This window comes from Dipodomys merriami, unplaced genomic scaffold (assembly GCF_024711535.1).
Source record: "Dipodomys merriami isolate MVZ:Mamm:240054 unplaced genomic scaffold, mDipMer1.0.p SCAF_28, whole genome shotgun sequence".
Classification (NCBI taxonomy): domain Eukaryota; kingdom Metazoa; phylum Chordata; class Mammalia; order Rodentia; family Heteromyidae; genus Dipodomys; species Dipodomys merriami.
In genome coordinates, this window is record NW_027204270.1 from 12290376 (window position 1) to 12308077 (window position 17702).

A 17702-nucleotide genomic window follows, 5' to 3' on the forward strand; every position below is an offset into this window, starting at 1 on the left:
CCCTCCTCCCCCCCACAACCCTGTTCTTTTGTTCATTCATTCATTTGAACATATGATTTGGGTGCCACTGTGTGCCAGGCACTGTGCACCAGATCCTACCCTACAGACTGGGACAACACAAGTATGGAAAGAATAGACAGACAAGGTTCCACATCTCTGTGCACTGGCAGGGTAGGATTACAACGAAAGAATAGTTTCAATGCTTTAATTTAAGGGGGAGGAGGTCACACAAGCCTTCTTGAGAAACTGACTTTTAAACTGAGAATTACCAGATGCCCAAGTCTTGACTAGGTGAAAATGTGGAAAGAAATGGGCTGTGTGTGCTGGCAGATTCAGGCATGGGGAACAATTTGCAAAGACCCTGGGGCAGGAAAGATCAGGGCCTCTTTCCAGGGAGGAAAAGAAGCCTGGTAGGGCTGAATTCGGCTTTGGTCAGATGTTTAACCCTTTCTATTGCAGTATCTTCTTGCATACATGCTGGGATGCAATTTTCTTGGCAATTACTTTTTTCTCTTCTCTTTTCTCTCCTTTCTTTCCTTCCCTTCTTTCTTCCTTCTCTTTTCTTTCTTCCTCCTCTTCCTCTCGCTCTCCTCCCCCCCCCTTTTTTTGCCAGTACTGAGGCTTGAACTCAGGGCCTGGGCACTGTCTCTGAGCTTCTTTTGCTCAAGGTTAGCACTCTAGCACTTGAGCCACAAGGCCAGTTCCAGTTTTGTTTTTGTTTTTGTTTTGGTCAGTCGTGGGGCTTGAACTCTGGGCCTGGGCGCTGTCCCTCAGCTCTTCAGCTCAATGCGAGTGCTCTACCACTTGAGCTACAGCGCCACTTCCGGTTTTCTGGTGGTTTATTGGAGATAGGAATCTCACGGTCTCTCCTGCCCGGGCTGGCTTTGAACCGTGATCCTCAGATCTCAGCCTCCTGAGTAGCTAGGATTACAGGCGTGAGCCACCAGCGCCCGGCTCAGCTCCAGTTTTTTTGTGGTTAATTGGAGATAAGAGTCTCATGGACTTTCCTGCCTGGGCTGGTTTTGAACTATGGTCCTCAGATCTCAGTCTCTTGAGTAGCTGGGATTACAGGTGTGAGCCACATGTACCTGGCTTAGCTTTGGTTTCTGTTTTGTGCTTGTACTGGGGCTTGGGCACTGTCCCTGAGATTTTGGGCACAAAGGCCTCAGCCTCCTAAGTAGCTAGAATTACAGGTGTGAGCTACTGGTACCCAGCAATTAGAGGTAGATTTAGCTTAAGCTTCAGTTCTCCTTCCTGGGAGGAGTGGAGTAATGTGCACACATAAAGAGTTTAATGACAGCTAGAAATCTGAAATACATGCAGTCATCAGCTAATCCGTTTAAGAGTAGTTAAAAGACAGTACAAATATGACTTGCAGTATTTGTGGTACAGTATTTTTCAGCTTTTAGTATTTGTAATTTATCATGACTTTCTCTTAAACATTCCTTTGGGGTACTTTTTGTTGTTGTTGTTAGTCGTGGGACTTGAACTCAGCCTGGGCACTGTCCCTCAGTTCCTTTTGTTCAAGGCGAGCATTCTACCAGTTGAGCCACATCACCATTTATGGCTTTTTTGTGATTAATTGGAGATAAGAATCTCGTGGACTTTCCTGCCTGGGCTGGCTTTCAACCACAGTCCTCAGATCGCAGTCTCCTGAGTAACTAGGATTACAGGTGTGTGTGTGTGTGTGTGTGTGTGTGTGTGTGTGTGTGTGTGTGTGTGTGTGTGTGTGTGTGTGTGTGTGTGTGTGTGTATGTGACTCAGGCTTGAAGACAGAGTCACTTGGAAGGCCAGTGGCTCATACCTGTAATCCTAGCTCCTCAAGAAGCTGAAATCTGAGGATCACAGTTCAAAGCCAGCCCAGGCAGGAAAGTCCCCCTGGGACACTTATTTCCAATTAACTACTAGAAAAATGGAAGTGTCTCTGTGGCTCAAGTGGTAGAGTGCTCACCTTGAGCTGAAGAGCTCCAAGACAGCACCCAGGCCCAGAGTTCAAGCCCTATGACCAACAATAACAACAGCAACAAAAGATAGAGAGGATTTTTTGTTTTCATAGAGAAGTATGTTAGGGTTACAGAGAATTGGAATCCTTCCCCCCCATTCCCCAAGTATTGAACTCAGGGCCTTGCTAAGCAGGCACTCTTACCTACTTAATATCAATTAGTTAACTGCTAGTGATGGGGAAATACAAAGGCCACCTAAAATATAACTAAACTTCCAACTCACAAGTAATAGCAGTGGGAAGGAATTTCTCACAGACAATCTCAGTAAGTAATCAACATCCTATGTCTCAATGCTGTGTGGGTCTCACCATAGAGAAACCCAGTTTGAGTCCATCCTGGTCACTGTCCCTGAGCATTTTTGTTCAAGGCTAGCACACTACCACTTGAACTACAGCTCTGCTTCTGTTGTTTTTTTTCCCCCTAGTTAATTGGAGATAAGAATCTCATGGAGCTCTTCAGCTCAAGGCTAGCTCTACCACTAAACCACAGCGCCACTTCTGGCTTTTTCTGCTTATGTGGTACTGAGGAATCGAACTCAGGGCCTAATGCATGCAAGGCAAGCACTCTACCACTGAACCACCTTCCCAGCCCCAAGAATCTCATGGCCTTTACAGCCTGGGCTGGAACTGTGATCTTCAGATCTCAGCCTCCCAAGTAGCTAGAAGTACAGGTGTGATCCACCAATGCCCAGCAAGAAAGTGTTTTTCTGAATTAATTAAAAATAGGAGAAAACCATAACATTTCCACCTCCAGTTTTGTTTGTAATTACTCTAAACAATTCTCTACACAGTCATTTTGCAATCATCTTGAGTTCCAAGAAAGATAGGAGTAATCAGCAACTTCTATAGGGCAAGGACTAAAATACCTGAAAGCACAGCAGGGCTTTGCAGTATAGATCACCCCCAATAGAGGACAATTACCTATAATGATCAGACTGCACCCTGAAGCAGGAGGAATCACCTAGGAAAACCACATTGCTTCTGTCCAGTGATGACAGAGATTGACACTTCCCAGGACCCAGAGCTGAGATCATGGCCAGCCAGGCCCCACCTGTACCTGGAATGTTCCCTTTGTCTAGTGACCCTAATTCTCCCTCCATTTAAACCTAATGTTCAGATCTGTACCCTGAAGATGTCTGAAGATAAACTAAGGTGCCATTGTCCAGTGGCATCATGCCAAGCAATCCATTTCTCTGCCATATTTCTTTCCAGATAAACTTTCCAGTCAGTTTCACTATGTTCAAATCTTACCTGAATGCTTCTCATGCTGAATGCAAGAATCAAGGTTGGCTAGGAGCTGATGGTTCATGCTAGTAATCCTAGCTACTCAGGAGGCTGAGATCTGAGGATTTTGGTTCAAAGCCAGCTCAGGCAGGAAAGTCCCTGAGACTCATCTCCAATTAACCCAGAAAACCAAAGTGGAGCGGTGACTCAAAGTGGTAGAGCACTAGCCTTGAGCAAAAGAGCTTAGGGATAGTAGCATCCATGCTCTGAGTTCAAGCCTCAGAACTGGCACACATGCACACACATGCATACACACACACACACCTGCATACACACAAAGTCACATGACTTGCTGGGTTCAATCCCCAGCACCATGAACCAAACAAACCAAAAACAAGAATATTCTCAAACATAACCATAACACAATAGTCAAAATCAGAATGATAGAATACAATTCACTACCCTTAACTCAAGTTTTCCCTTGTCCTAGTAAGGATCTAATAATACCCTTTATTGTGCAGATTGAACCTAGGATCAGCCATACCTGTTGCAACCCACTGCGTGCCCCTTAACATGCAGTGTTCAGATGCAGGGCAGAAACAGAGACAGGACCTTGGAATTGAGGTTTGGGGTACCAGCGGATCTATAGCTTTCAGATCCCAAGGTTCTGTTAATCAAGGTTTCTATTGGTCTTATATAGGGAAACATGAGCAGAAAGTAAGGTATAAACTTCACCATGTGACAATAATTTGTGTACAAGTGGTAAATGACCTCCTTATTCTGGGAAAGAGAGCTAAACAGTAAACAGTTTACAATTTGCATAAACCTTAGTCTACACCCAGGCTCCCACACAGTTTAGGGTGCAGTTAGCCTTTACCCAGAATAGAAATCTGAATTCCCGTGAAGCTAAGACTGATTGACCTTTGTAGGAAACTCATTGTTCTAAGAGTGTGCTGGGAGAAGGCCTTCCACACTCCCCATCCTTTCAGGGCTCACAACTTAGATTTTTGTGCTCTCACAATACCACGACAACTTCACAGTTCTGTCTTGAATCTGGAACAGTTCCTTGTGTTTTGTCCCTCATGACCTTAACATTGTTTAAAATAATAGGCCAGTTCTATTGCACATGGCCTTCAATTTGGATCTGTCTGATGTTTCTTTATAATTAGATTCAAATTATGCATTTTTTGGCAAGAATGTCAAGGAATGATGTACCTTTCTTTGTACATCCTATCAGGAGATACACAATGTCAGTTCATCCCCTTAGAGATCAACTTGAAGTCACTTGAGGTTGTGTCTTGTCAGCTTGCTCCATCATAATGTTACTAGTGTTCCCTTTGTAATTAAAGTAATTATTTATAGGCACATTCATTGAAATTATCTAAATCCTTTCCTCTTTTTTTTTTTTTTTTTTGGTCAGTGCTGAAGCTTGAACTCTGGGCCTGGGCACTGTCCCTGAGCTCTTCAGCTCAAGGCAAGTGCTCTACCACTTGAGCCACAGCGCCACTTCCAGTTTTCTGGTGGTTAATTGGAGATAAGAGTCTCAGAGACTTTCTTGCCTGGGCTGGCTTTGAACTGTGATCCTCAGATCTCAGCCTCCTGAGTAGCTAGGATTACAGGCATGAGTCACCAGTGCCCGGCTTTAAACATAACTTTATTGTTACTATTAAGGTATCATACACAGGGTTACCATTCCACAATTAAGATAATTTCATACATTTCTCTTTTGAGCAATATCACCCCTTCCTTCATTTTCTCCCAGTTTCCCACTCCTGTCCCTGCCAAGTTGCATAGATCATTTTCTTCATTGTGTGTATTGAATACCATGAGTGCATGGGTTTAGTCTTTAGTAATTAGAGGCCAGACAATCAAATATTCTGATAAAAGCACATATTTTAAACTAATTTTTTTTTTGGTTGGTCGTGGAGCTTGAACTCTGGGCTTGGGCGCTGTCTCTGTGCTCTTCAGCTCAAGGCAAGTGCTCTACCTCTTGAGCCACAGCGCCACTTCCTAATATTTTTGTAAGTACTACTAAGAATAGAACAATATAGTGAGACGGATCTCAGCCTCCTGAGTAGCGAGGATCACAGAGAGGACCATCGGCACCCAGTTTGGTGCACCCATTGAACCCTGGACTTGTCCCCCCCTCTGTGCAGGAGGCCTTGTGACCTTGGATCGGGCTGTTTCTTAGGAACCTCTGGAGGCTTCCTGGAAGCGGGGGGTGTTCAGTCTGCTTCAAAGTGACCTCTGCTCTCCCTTCAGAGGTTATTCTGGAAGGTAACACCTTCCCCTGGCCGGCAGCAGCACTTGAGCCACAGTTCTACTTCAAAACCTCCCCACCTCTCTAGTGCCCACAGCTGCTCTAACAGCTGAGAAGGAAACCACAGACCAGAAGCTGAATGGATCTGCTCAGGAGAAGCCAATGGTGGAAGGGGGTTGGGGACAAGGTGCTCGCTTGAAAGGCTCAAGTGGCACCGGGAGGGGTGAAAGGTTCAGGGTTTTGGTGGTCTAAACCAACTGCATCATCCTAGAATCCTCTGTCCCGCAGTCTAGTCTGTCCCTAAGGGGATGCTCAGTGGTAGATTCTTTTACAATCGTGTGTGTGTGTGTGTGTGTGTGTGTGTGTGTGTGTGTGTGTGTGTGTGTGTGTGTGTGTATGTGTGATAGAGTCCTGAATCCAGAACTCAAGATCTAGGTGCTGTCCTGAGCTTTTTTGCTTGAGGATAGAGCTCTACCACTTGAGCCACAGCTCCACTTCCATTTTTTTCCAGTGGTTTATTGGAGATAAGGGTCTTTCCTGTTCGGGCTGGCTTCAAACCCTAATCCTCAGATCTCAGCCTCCTGGGTAGTTAGGATTACAGACTCGAGCCCAGGAAGCCCAGCCTCTCGTATCCAACCCCCCCCCCCTTTTTTTTTGTTGGTCATGGGGCTTGAACTCTTGGCCTGGGTGCTGTCCCTGAGCTCTTCAGCTCAAGGCTAGTGCTCTACCACTTTGAGCCACAGTGCCACTTCCAGTTTTCTGGTGGTTAATTGGAGATCAGAGTCTCATAGACTTTCCTACCTGGGCTGGTTTTGAACTGCAATCCTCAGATCTCAGCCACCTGAGTAGCTAGGATTATAGGCTTATGCCACCGGTGCCCCGCTTCCGACCAATTTTAAGCTGTGGAAACTCACAGGTAATTTAGTGACACTGCTAGAGTACATTGGCGCTTTGACAAAGCTAGAACCAAGAGTTCCCTGCATTCCACAGCCCCAATTAGCCCTTACCCAAGTATCTATGGAATCCAGAATTTCCCGAAATGTTTGTTGAGACTTCATGAAAGTGTCCTGAAAACACAATCAAGGCTAGTAACACATGTCTTTTTATTTTTGTGCCAATACTGAGGGCTTAAATTCGGGGCCTGGGTGCTCACCTTTAACTTTTTACTTGAAGTTGGTACTTTGCCACTTAAGCCACAGCTCTACTTCTGGCTTTTTGCTAATTGGAGATAAGTATCTCAAAGAGTTTCCTGCCTGGGCTGGCTTTGAACTGTGATCTTCACGTCTCAGCCTCCCGAATAGTTAGGACTCCAGGCATGAGCCATTGGCACCTGATCATAGTAAGTGTCTTTTTCTTTCTTTTCTTTTCTTTCTTTCTTTTCCTCTTTCTTTCTTTCCTCCCTCCCCTCTCTCCTTCCTTCCTTTCTTTTCTTTTCTTCCTCCCCTCCTCTCCTTCCTTCCTTTTTTTCTTTCCTCTTTCTCTCTCTTTTTCTCTTCCCTCCCTCCCTCTCTCTCCCTTCCTTCCTTCCTTTCTTTCTTTTCTTCCTCCCATTCTTTCTTTTCTTTCTTTCTTTCTTTCTTTCCTTCCTTCCTTCCTCTCTTCTTTCTTTCTTTTTCTTCCTCCCTCTCTCTTCTTTCTTCCTTTCTTCATTCCTTTCTTTCTTTCTTTTCCTTCCTTCCTTCCTTCCTTCCTTTCTTTCTTTCTTTCTTTCTTTCTTTCTTTCTTTCTTTCTTTCTTTCTTTTTCTTTCTTTCTTTCTTTCTTGTCTCTCTCCCCTCCCTCCCTCCCTCCCTCACTTCCTTCCTTCCCATTGTTTTTTCCGGTTGTGGGGCTTGAGCTCAGTGCCAGGGCACTCCCCCTGTGCTTTGAGCCACTGCATCACTTCTGGTTTTTGAGTAGTTAATTGGAGATAAGAGTTTCACCAGGACCTTTCTGTCCAGTCTGGCTTCACACTGCGATCTTCAGAGCTCAGCCTCCTGAGTGAGCCCCCAGCACCTAGCCTCTTTGTGTGTGTGTGTGTGTGTGTGTGTGTCAGTCTTGGGGGTTTGAACTTGGGGCTTGGGTGCTGGTCTTAAGTTCTTTTTGCTCAAGGCTAGTGCTCTACCACTTTGAGCCACAGCGCCACTTTAGGTTTGGTGGATAATTGGAGAGAAGAGTCTCACCAACTTTTCTGCCTGGGCTGGCTTTGAACCATGACCCTCAGGATCTCAGCCTCCTGAGTAGCTAGGATTTCAGGTGTGAGCCACCAATGCCTGATACATAGTAACTCTTGCTCCCATTTTAGAAGTGGGATGAACACCTGGTCCATCAGAGCAGGCCCCTTAGGTGAGGCCAGGGGATCTGGGAGCCACTGAAGCCTTTAGAGCACTGAATGTGATGGGTTCTGTGTCACAGTCTCAGTGAGGTAATCAACACTATCTCAGTCTCTTATAGCAGTCTCTTGATCATTAGGCCTCAACAGAGGTTTGGTGTGTGTGTGTGTGTGTGTGTGTGTGTGTGTGTGTGAGAGAGAGAGAAAGAGAGAGAGAGAGAGAGAGAGAGAGAGAGAGAGAGAAAGAGAGAGAGAGAGATTTTGTTTTGCTTTGCTTTTGGCTATACTAGGACTTGAACTCAGGGCTAGAAACCAAATAACAAATTTTGTACTTGGTTAGTGCTCTACCACCCGAGCCACACCCTCAGCCTGGCTTTTGGCTGGCTGTTTTGGAGATGCAGTCACGTGGGTTTTTTTTTTTTCCAGTCCTCATGATTTTAACCTCCTGAGTAGTTTAGGATTACAGGTATAAGTCATCAGAGCCTGGTTGGGAGATTTGGGGTAGCTAAAAGGAGACTGAGTCAAATGAGCTTCAGACACTACCAGCTGGCTTGGTTCCTGAAACTCCTGCATATGAGTGTGTGTGTGTGTGTGTGTGTGTGTGTGTGTGTGTGTGTGTGTGTGTGTGTGTGTGTGTGTGTGTGTGTGTGTGTGTGTGTGTGTGTGTGTGTGTGTGTGTGTGTGTGTGTGTGTGTGTGTGTGTGTGTAGAGCAGTCCAAGGGAGAATGAAATGGCCACTGTGCTGAGCAAGAGCCTGGAGTGTTGTTGATCAGAAATTTGCTCAAGCTGCTGTCTTGGAGAGGAACTCTCACTCCTGGAGCACAAGAGACACCATTTCTGCCTCTCCCACCTCTGCTGACAAAGCAGAACATGCTGGGGTCCCAGTGCGACCCTCTGTGCACCACTGAGAGAACATGGCTTAGCTGTGGCAGGCAGGCCCTGCTTGGCTTCTGCTGGCCTAAGACCAAGCATCCCTGGCTTCCCCAGGAAGGCATCCCTCAGGAGCAGGTTTGGAGCCACAAGGCCATCCCCGAAGCTCCCAGGAAGCAATCCTAACATGATTCATCTGGCCCTTATCTTCCCAGGCTGTGAGAGCCTCCAGGACTCACCCCTTCTATCCCCAGGCTGCCATAGTGTTGGCTTCCCTATCTGGTAGATGTGGAAGCCTGTGTCAAGGCAGGCCTCTAGGTGACATGACATTCAAACCCGGTGTGGATGACTTTGGGGCCTTTATTACCAGAAATGCCCAAGTGCCACAGGAAGACTATTGGAGAGGGTTTACGGGGGCTTCTAGTGCAATCGGCATAATTTCTGTGCACCTGTCCCTGTTTAGTCCCTTGCCTGGTAGAGCCTGTGGTCATGGTGTTCAGGTTCCTTTGGCCTCCTCCTTGTGATGGATACCTGCCAAGCCTCTGATGGCTGTGTGATAGAGCCAGAGTAAAGAGCTCTGGATTCTAATGTTGGCCTTCTCAGTAACAGGACCCTTGACTTCGGAGTGAGTGGGCCAGGCCCCATCTTTAGCACAAACACAGCACCCCACACCTGTGACCTCTGGCCTTTTATTTTTCCCCAAAATTTCATATATATATATATATATATATATATATATTTTTTTTTTTTTTTTTTTTTTAATGTGCTGGTCCTGGGACTTGAACCCAGGGCCAGGGCGCTGTCCCTGAGCTTTTTTTTTTTTTTCTCCTCAAGGCTAGCACTCTATCACTTAAGCCACAGCTCTACTTCTCGATTTTTGGTGGCTCATTGGAGATAAGAATCTCATGGAACTTTCTGCCCAGGCTGGCTTCCAACTGAGCTCCTCAGATCTCTGTGTAGCTAGGGTTACAGGCATGAGCCACTGGTGCCCTGCTTGTCACCTGAAGACTTAGCTGGACTTTTGCCCACAGTAGGTACTGCAAGACCACAGTGGGTGTGGAGGAAGATAAGAGATTCTTCAGGTCCTTGTGCAAATGTGACAGCAGGATGGCCCTATCTCCAGATCTCTTCACCACCCTGGAGTGTGAAGCTGGGGGTCCACTCAACGCAGCCGACAGACTAACAGCTGGGCTGATGGGGAGATAAGCAAGAGGGTGTCAGGCAGAGGGAGGGAGGTGTCAACCGCAGAGTGGAGCAATGGGGAGCACCCCTAGCCTCAGTCCTGCATCCTATGCAGCTGCTCCTCCCTCAGAGCCAGCCATGGCCCCAGACCCCTTTCCAACCTGGTGTCCCTTATTTGATGCCTTTCAAAAGGGCAGTAGGAGCTGGGTGTTGGTGGCTCATGCCTGTAATCCTTGCTACTCATGAAGCTGAGATCTGAGGGATCACAGTACAAAACCAGCCTGGGCAGGAAAGTCCTGAGGCTCTTATCTCCAATTAACCACCAGAAAATGGAAAGTGGAGTTGTGGCTCAAACTGGTAGAGCACTAGTCTTGAGCAAAAGAGCTCAGGTACAGTGATGCTGAGGTCTAGAGTTCAAATCCCATAACTGACCAAAAAAAAAAAACCCAACAAAACCCCAAGGCAGTAGGACCCTATGTGCTCAGCCTGCTGGGACTCAGTTGGCTGGCCTCCAGGTTGGAGGAGGCAGTGGTAACGGAGTAAAAAAAGTTTTGAGCTTTCAGGAAGGAAGTGGGGCATAAGCTGTGGTCTCATTACCTCCCTACTTTCTTCTCAAGCCACATTAGCTCCCTAGATCTGCTTTGACCCTCAAACACCTCATCTGATAGCTACAAGCCCTGATATTTGTAACTTTTCCTTCATTTCTTTCCAACGTCTCATTTCTGCAACACTCAGCAAATTTTCCCATAGCTGAACTCCAAGTGCCAAGGTTTGGTCACATGCCTTTGAGCAAAGTTCCTAGAAATGAGTCCACGGGGCTGCGAAGGTGGCCTAGTGGCAGCGCTTGCCTAGCAAGCATGAAGCCCTGGGTTTGATTCCTCAGCACCACATACACAGAAAAAGCCAGATGGGGTGCTGTGGCTCAAGTGGTAGAGTCCTAGCCTTGAGCAAAAGAAGCTCAGAGACAGTGCCCAGGCCCTGAGTTCAAGCCTGAGGGCTGGCAAAAAAAAAAGAAGAAAGAAAAAAGAAACGAGTCTACTGCCTGATACACAGTTGACAATCAATATGGCAGGCTCTGCAATGGAACACTATATAGTAAGGAAAAGGCAGGAGAGATGTATCTGTACATGGCATGAAATAATTGCCACAGTAGACTTCAGGATAAGAAATAGCAGCTGGGGGCTGGGAAGGTGGCTCAGTGGTAAAGCGCTTGCCTTGCATGCATGAGGCCCTGGGTTCGATTCCTCAGCACCACATAAGCAGAAAGAAAAAAGCCGGAAGTAGTGCTGTGGCTCAAATGGTAGAGTGCTAGCCTTGAGCTGAAGAGCTGAGGGACAGCACCCAGGCCCAGAGTTCAAGCCCCACGACAGGATCCCCCCTCCAAAAAAAAAAAAAAAAAAAGAAATAGCAACTGGCTGGGAATGCGGCTCAGTGGTAGAGTGCTTGCCTAGCATGCATGAAATCCTGGGTTCTATTCCTCAGTACCACATAAACAGAAAAACCCAGGAGTGGTGCTGTGGTTCAAGTGGTAGAGTGCTAGCCTTGACAAAAATGAAGCTCAGGGACAGTGCCCAGGCCCTGAGTTCAAGCCCCAGGACTGGCGAAAGAAAGAAAGAAAGAAACAAAGAAAGAAAGAACGAAACAAAGAAAGAAAGAAAGAGAGAAAGGAAGAGAGAGAGAAAGAAAGAAAAAGAAAGAAGAAAGGAAGGAAGGAAGAGAAAAAAAGCAACAGAACAATGTGTTATTGTATAATCTCATGTTTATATAAAAATAATACTTTAGCCTCACATCTATAATCCTAGCTCAGTTCACAGCCAGCTTTGTCAGGAAAGTCCATAAGACTCTTTTTTTTTTTTTTCTTCTAGTCCTGGGGCTTGAACTTACAGCCTGGGCACTGTCCCTGAACTTCTTTTGTTCAAGGCTAGTACTCTACCCCTTGAGCCACAGCGCCACTTCAGCTTTTTCTGTGTATGTGGTTCTGAGGAATCAAACCCAGAGCTTCATGCATGCTAGGCAAGCACTCTACCACTAAGCTACATTCCCAGCCCCATCCATAAGAATCTTATCTCCAATTAAAGCACACACACACACACACACACACACACACACACACACACACACACACACACACACACACACAGAGCTGGAAGTGGAGCTGGGCTCTTTAATGGTAAAGCACTAGTCTTGATCAAAAGGAAATTCAGGAACAGTGCTCAGGCCCTGAGTTGAAGTCTGAGGACCCCCCCCCCCCCCCCCCCGCGAAAAACAAAAACAGAAAAACCCTAAAAGAACAATACTGATCAGGCATCAGTGGCTCATGCCTGTAATCTTAGCTACTCAGGAGGCTGAGATCTAAGGATTGAAGTTCTAAGCCAGCTCTGGGGAAAGTCCTTGAGACTAATATCTCCAATTAACCACCAAAAAGCTAGAAGTTGAGCCATGGCTCAAGTGGCAGAGCACTAGCCTTGAGAAAAAAAAAAAAAAGATAGCTCAGGGGCAACATCTAGGCCTTGAGTTCAGGTCCCAGGTCTGGCAAAAACAAAAACAAAAACAAACAAAAAACCACCTCAGGGCTGGGAAGGTGGCTCAGTGGTAGACCGCTTGCCTTGCATGCATGAGGCCCTGGGTTCGATTCCTCAGCACCACATGAGCAAAAAGAAAAAAGAAAAAAGCTGGAAGTGGCGCTGTGGCTCAAGTGGTAGAGCACTAGCTTTGAGCTGAAGAGCTGAGGGACAGCGCCCAGACTCAGAATTCAGGCCCCACGACCGGACCCAAAAAAAAAAAAAACAAAACAAACACCTCAAAAACTCATTAATTTAAAACTCCACTTACCTGTTAGCTGGTTCATGAAGAAATGTTGAGCTGGGTGCCGGTGGCTCATGCCTGTAATCCTAGCTACTCAGAAGGCTGAGATCTGAGGATTATGGTTCAAAGCCAGCCCAGGCAGGAAAGTCCGTAAGACTCTTATCTCCAATAGACCACTCAGAAGACCAGAAGTGGTATTATGGCTCAAGTGATAGAGTGCTAGCCTTGAACTGAAGAGCTGAGGGACAGTGCTCAGGCCCAGAGTTCAAACCCCACAACCAAAAAGAAAGAAAGAAAGAAAGAATGTTGGGATGAATACACCTTGACCACTGGGAAGTGTGGGGGAGGGGAGCTCCCACTTTTTGTTTTCCTATTCTCTATTGTTTGAAGAGTTTACTACGAGGATGTATCATTTTGTAATTAATGAAAGACAAGCCAGGCATGATGACACACACATGTAATTTCAGCATCAGGAGGTTGAGGCAGGAGCATGTGAGTTCAAGGCCAGCTTGTGCTACTTAATGAGACCCTATCCGGGAGTAGGGGGAAGAAAATGAAGAAGAGGAAGAAAGGGAGGAGTAGGTACCAGGATCCGGAGACCCAACACTCTATAATCTTGTCCTGTGTTCCACACGTCCCTTCTCTTCAGAAGCTGTCCGCTATTTGTCCTGGGGGAACCTTGACTCTGCTTGGTTCTGTGAGTGACAAATATCACTGAGGTGTGTGGTTAGGACATCCCATCCGGAGCAAAGCATCCACTCTTGTCCCCATTAGAAGGTCGCAGTCCTATTCCTGGGCTTCTTGAAGGGGGGTGGGGGGGGAGAGTGGGAGGGGCTTAACATCACAGAGCAAGACAGAGGATCTGATGGATCCTAGGAGATGGGAACAAGGAAGAGCTTGGCTTTGAGTAAGAGCTGGAGGCATTGTGGCCTCTGCCTCTGCCTTTAGCATTTCTAGCCGCTGAGGCTTAGAGACCCCAAGTCTCCCGGGCCTTTCCCTTTCTGTCTCTAACCAAGAGGTTGTGGCAACTTTTCTGAGAGTTGGGGGCAGAGTGTGACATCAGGAAGGGCTTAGAGTTGGCATACGGAAACCAGAGGTATGGGGGGCCCTGTGGATCTGTGGGGGCGGTTATCCCCCTTTGAGCTGTGGGGGCTCTGTGGACATGTAAGCGGAAGTCTTCCTCAGGGCTAGTGTCCCCCATTCCCCTGTGATCTCCAGCAAGGCTGCAAGGGAAGCAGGCTGTGGCCTGGGCACCTGGGAGGCTCTGGCTTTTGGGAAGTAGATCGAGAGGAGTATGTCCAAGGAGCATGTGCAGGAGGTGAAAACACTGACAGGCTGGTGGGGATGGGTGTGGGGAAGGCAGGAAAGGGTTGTCTGGACACTGTGGATGACACTTTGAAAGAGTGAGAAACAGAAGTGGGGGGGGGGAGCTGGGGTCAGAGGGGGAGCTAACATTGCCAGGAGAGGGTTTGGTACTCAAGAGCTGCTTGCTGTGTGGCTCCAGGTGTGCTGTTTCTTCTCTCTGGCCCCTGTCTCTCATGCTGGCTGTGATCTCACGGCTGGCTGTGAAGATCAGTGAGGTGCAGCTCATTTAATCTTGAAGCCCATAGCACAGCGCGTCTGGTGCGTGGCAAGCTGCTTGTAAGGGCAGCTATGATCTGTGGGATCTTCCAGCCTGTGTCCTGTCCCTTCGTTGTCCACTCTGGCCATGGAAAACAAGAAATACTTGGGTATAAGTTACCGAAGCTACTGAAGAACTGAAGCACAAAAGGAATTTATCTACAAGCGTAGAAGGAGCTAGGCGCTGGTGGCTCACGCCTGTAACCCTATCTACTCAGGAGGCTGAGATCTGAGGATTGCAGTTTAAAGCCAGCTTAGGCAGGACGGTCTGTGAGACTCTTATCTCCAATAAACCACCAGAAAACTGGAAGTGGCGCTGTGGCTCAAGAGGTAGAGCGCTCATGGGGCTGGGAAGGTGGCTCAGTGGTAGAGCGCTTGCCTTGCATGCATGAGGCCCTGGGTTCGATTCCTCAGCACCACGTAAGAAAAAAGCCGGAAGTGGCACTGTGGCTCAAGTGGTAGAGCACTAGCCTTGAGCTGAAGAGCTGAGGGACAGCGCCCAGGCCCAGAGTTCAGGCCCCACAACTGGACCTAAAAAAAAAAAATAAAGAGGTAGAACGCTCGCCATGAGCTGAAGAGCTGAGGGACAGCGCCCAGGTCCAGAGTTCAAGACCCATGACAGACCAAAAAAAAAAAAGATGTTAGGAAAAGGGCTGGGAATGTGGCTTAGTGGTAGAGCACTTGCCTAGTAGGCATGAAGCCCTGGGTTCAATTCCTCAGTGCCACATAAATAGAAAAGCCAGAAGTGGTGCTAGGAATCAAGTGGTAGAATGTTAGCCTTGAGCAAATGAAGCTCAGGGACAGTGCCCAGGTTGTGAGTTCAAGCCCCAGCACTGGTGGGGAAAAAAAAAACAACAATATAGTAAGAATGAGGAATGAGAAGGCTAGAGAGCCAGGCGTGGAGAATGGACAACAGAGGCTGGGACTGGGTATGATGGCTCATGCCTGGAATCCTAGCTATGCAGGAAGCAGAGTTCTAGAGGATTATGGTTGGAAGTCATCCTGGGCAAAAAGAAAAAATGCATCTCAACCAATAAAAAGTTGGTCCTGAGAGCTGAACGTTGTTGGCTCAGGTCTGTAATCTTCGCTACTCAGATAGCTGAGATCTGAGGATTGTGAAGCCAGCCTGGGGCAGGAAAGTTTGTGAGACTCTTAGTACCACTAAACTACCCAAAAAGCTGGAAGAGGCACTGTGGCTCAAGTGGTAGAGTGCTAGCCTTGAGCAAAAGCAGCTCACTGACAGAGCCCAGACCCTGGGTTCAAGCCCCAGGACCAGCACGTGCACACACAAAAGAACTGGGCATGGTGACTTATATCTTTGATCCAAGCTTTGTGGATCAAGCTTTGAGGATTGCAGCGCAGGCTGGCTCAAGGTATAAAACGAAATATTTATCATTTGAAGAGTAACTAAATCAAAAAGGTCTGGCAGTACGAGAAAGTTGAGGCCCTAAATTCAAATCCAAATCCAATACTGAGAGAGAGACTGAAAGACACACAGACAAACAGAGAGATAGGGGGAGGTGGACATACTGGGCTCAGCTAGGACCACTTCTAAGAAGCATTCTCCAAAACCAGCTGAGAAGAGACTTTGACAGCTTCCCCTAACCCCCTGTCTTCTTCTTTTTCTGTTATTTGGTTAATTGAAGATAAAAGACTCATGGCCTTTCCTGCTTGGGCTGGCTTTGAACTGTGATCCTCAGATCTCAGCCTCCTGAGTAGCTATCAGCACCCACCCTAAATGCTTTTCTTTCCTCCACTAACCTGGTTTGAAATTCAGAAGCCAGATATGGCACCTCCCCATTCACTGAGTGGTGCCTCCAGGGACCTACCTTGGCAGGGCCAGTGGCTTGGAATCCACAGTGGGGGCGGGGCGTCCGCCTGGCCGGGTTCCTGCCTGCCGTACACTGCGTTGGAGGAGGGAGGTTGGAATTAGGTCCTGACCATTAGGATTTATAGTGGGAGGTCCTTTCTCTCCATCCAGAAAACCTTCTTGACTCAGGAAACTAAAGTGAGTATATAGCGCACCCTGTACCTGACAGGCTCACAGACGGGTAGCCATCAGCTAAGTGGTAAATGGTCATCACAGGAAGTGATGGAGGCTACGGTGGCAGTGAGTACCAGCCTCAGGCCTGAGCTAGCAGGGAAACACCAAGGCATGCCCTGTAACCATGGCAGCTAGTCTGAGATGTCACCTGGGCAGTATGGCTGGGTGGAGGCTGATGACTAATTGACACTGTGTCCCTTTGGGCCAGACTTAAACATGAGGCTCAGACACTCAAGAACTTGGGTGAGGCCCCGGAGTGACACACCACCTTGTGCTCATGGAAATAATGAAATTGCTCCATTGACAAAGTCACTTCTAGAGTCATACCTATAATCCTAGCTACTCAGGAGGCTGAGATCTGAGAACTGCAGTTCGAAGCCAGCCCAGGCAGGAAAGTCTGTGAGACTCTTATCTTCAATGAACCACCAGAAAACTGGAAGTGTCAGTGTGGAAGAGCGCTCGCCTTGAGCTGAAGAGCTGAGGGACAGCGTCCAGGCCCAGAATTCAAGCCCCGTAACTGACAAAAAAAAAAAAAAAAAGGCCTAATATGGTGGCTCAGCTATTCCAAAGGTAGAGATCAGCAAGCTTGCAGTTCAAAGTCAGCCTGGGCAAAAACTTGTCAAGACCCCATCTCATCCAACAAGCTGTGTGTTTGGTACGCACATGTGGTCCCAGCTACTTGGGAGACCATAAGTAGAAGAATGATAGTCTTGTAAACAACAACAACAAACCCCCAAAACATGAGACCTTATCTAGAAAATAATATAAAACAAAAAGGGCTGAAAACATGACTCAAATGGCAGAATGCTTTACTAGCAAAAACAAGGCCTTGAGTTCAAATCCTTTCCAAAAAGAGCACTGTGTGTGTGTGTGTGGTGTGTGTGTGTGTATGTGTGTGTGTGTGTTACTGGGGCTTGAACTGGGACCCTTGTGATCTTGCTTGGCTTGTTTGCTCAAGGTTGGGTCTCTACCACTTGAAGCACAGCTCCATAAGACTTTTCTGCTTGGGTTGGCTTTCAACCCAGTTCTCAGATCTCAGCATCCTGAGGAGCTAAGAGTTTAGGCATGAGCCACCAGTGCCTGGCAAAAAAGCGGTATTTTGGCCTATGAGACCCCTTTTTCATATCTTGTGCAATCTTTTTTTTTTTTTTGGGTCCGGTCATGGGGTGTGAACTCTGGGCCTGGGTGCTGTCCCTCAGCTCTTCAGCTCAAGGCTAGCACTCTACCACTTGAGCCACAGTACCACTTCCGGCTTTTTTTCTGCTTGTGTGGTGCTGAGGAATCGAACCGAGGGCCTCAGGCATGCAAGGCAAGTGCTCTACCACTGAGACACCTTCCCAGCCCCACCTTGTGCAATCTTATACGCTTTCTCCTATGTCTTTGAT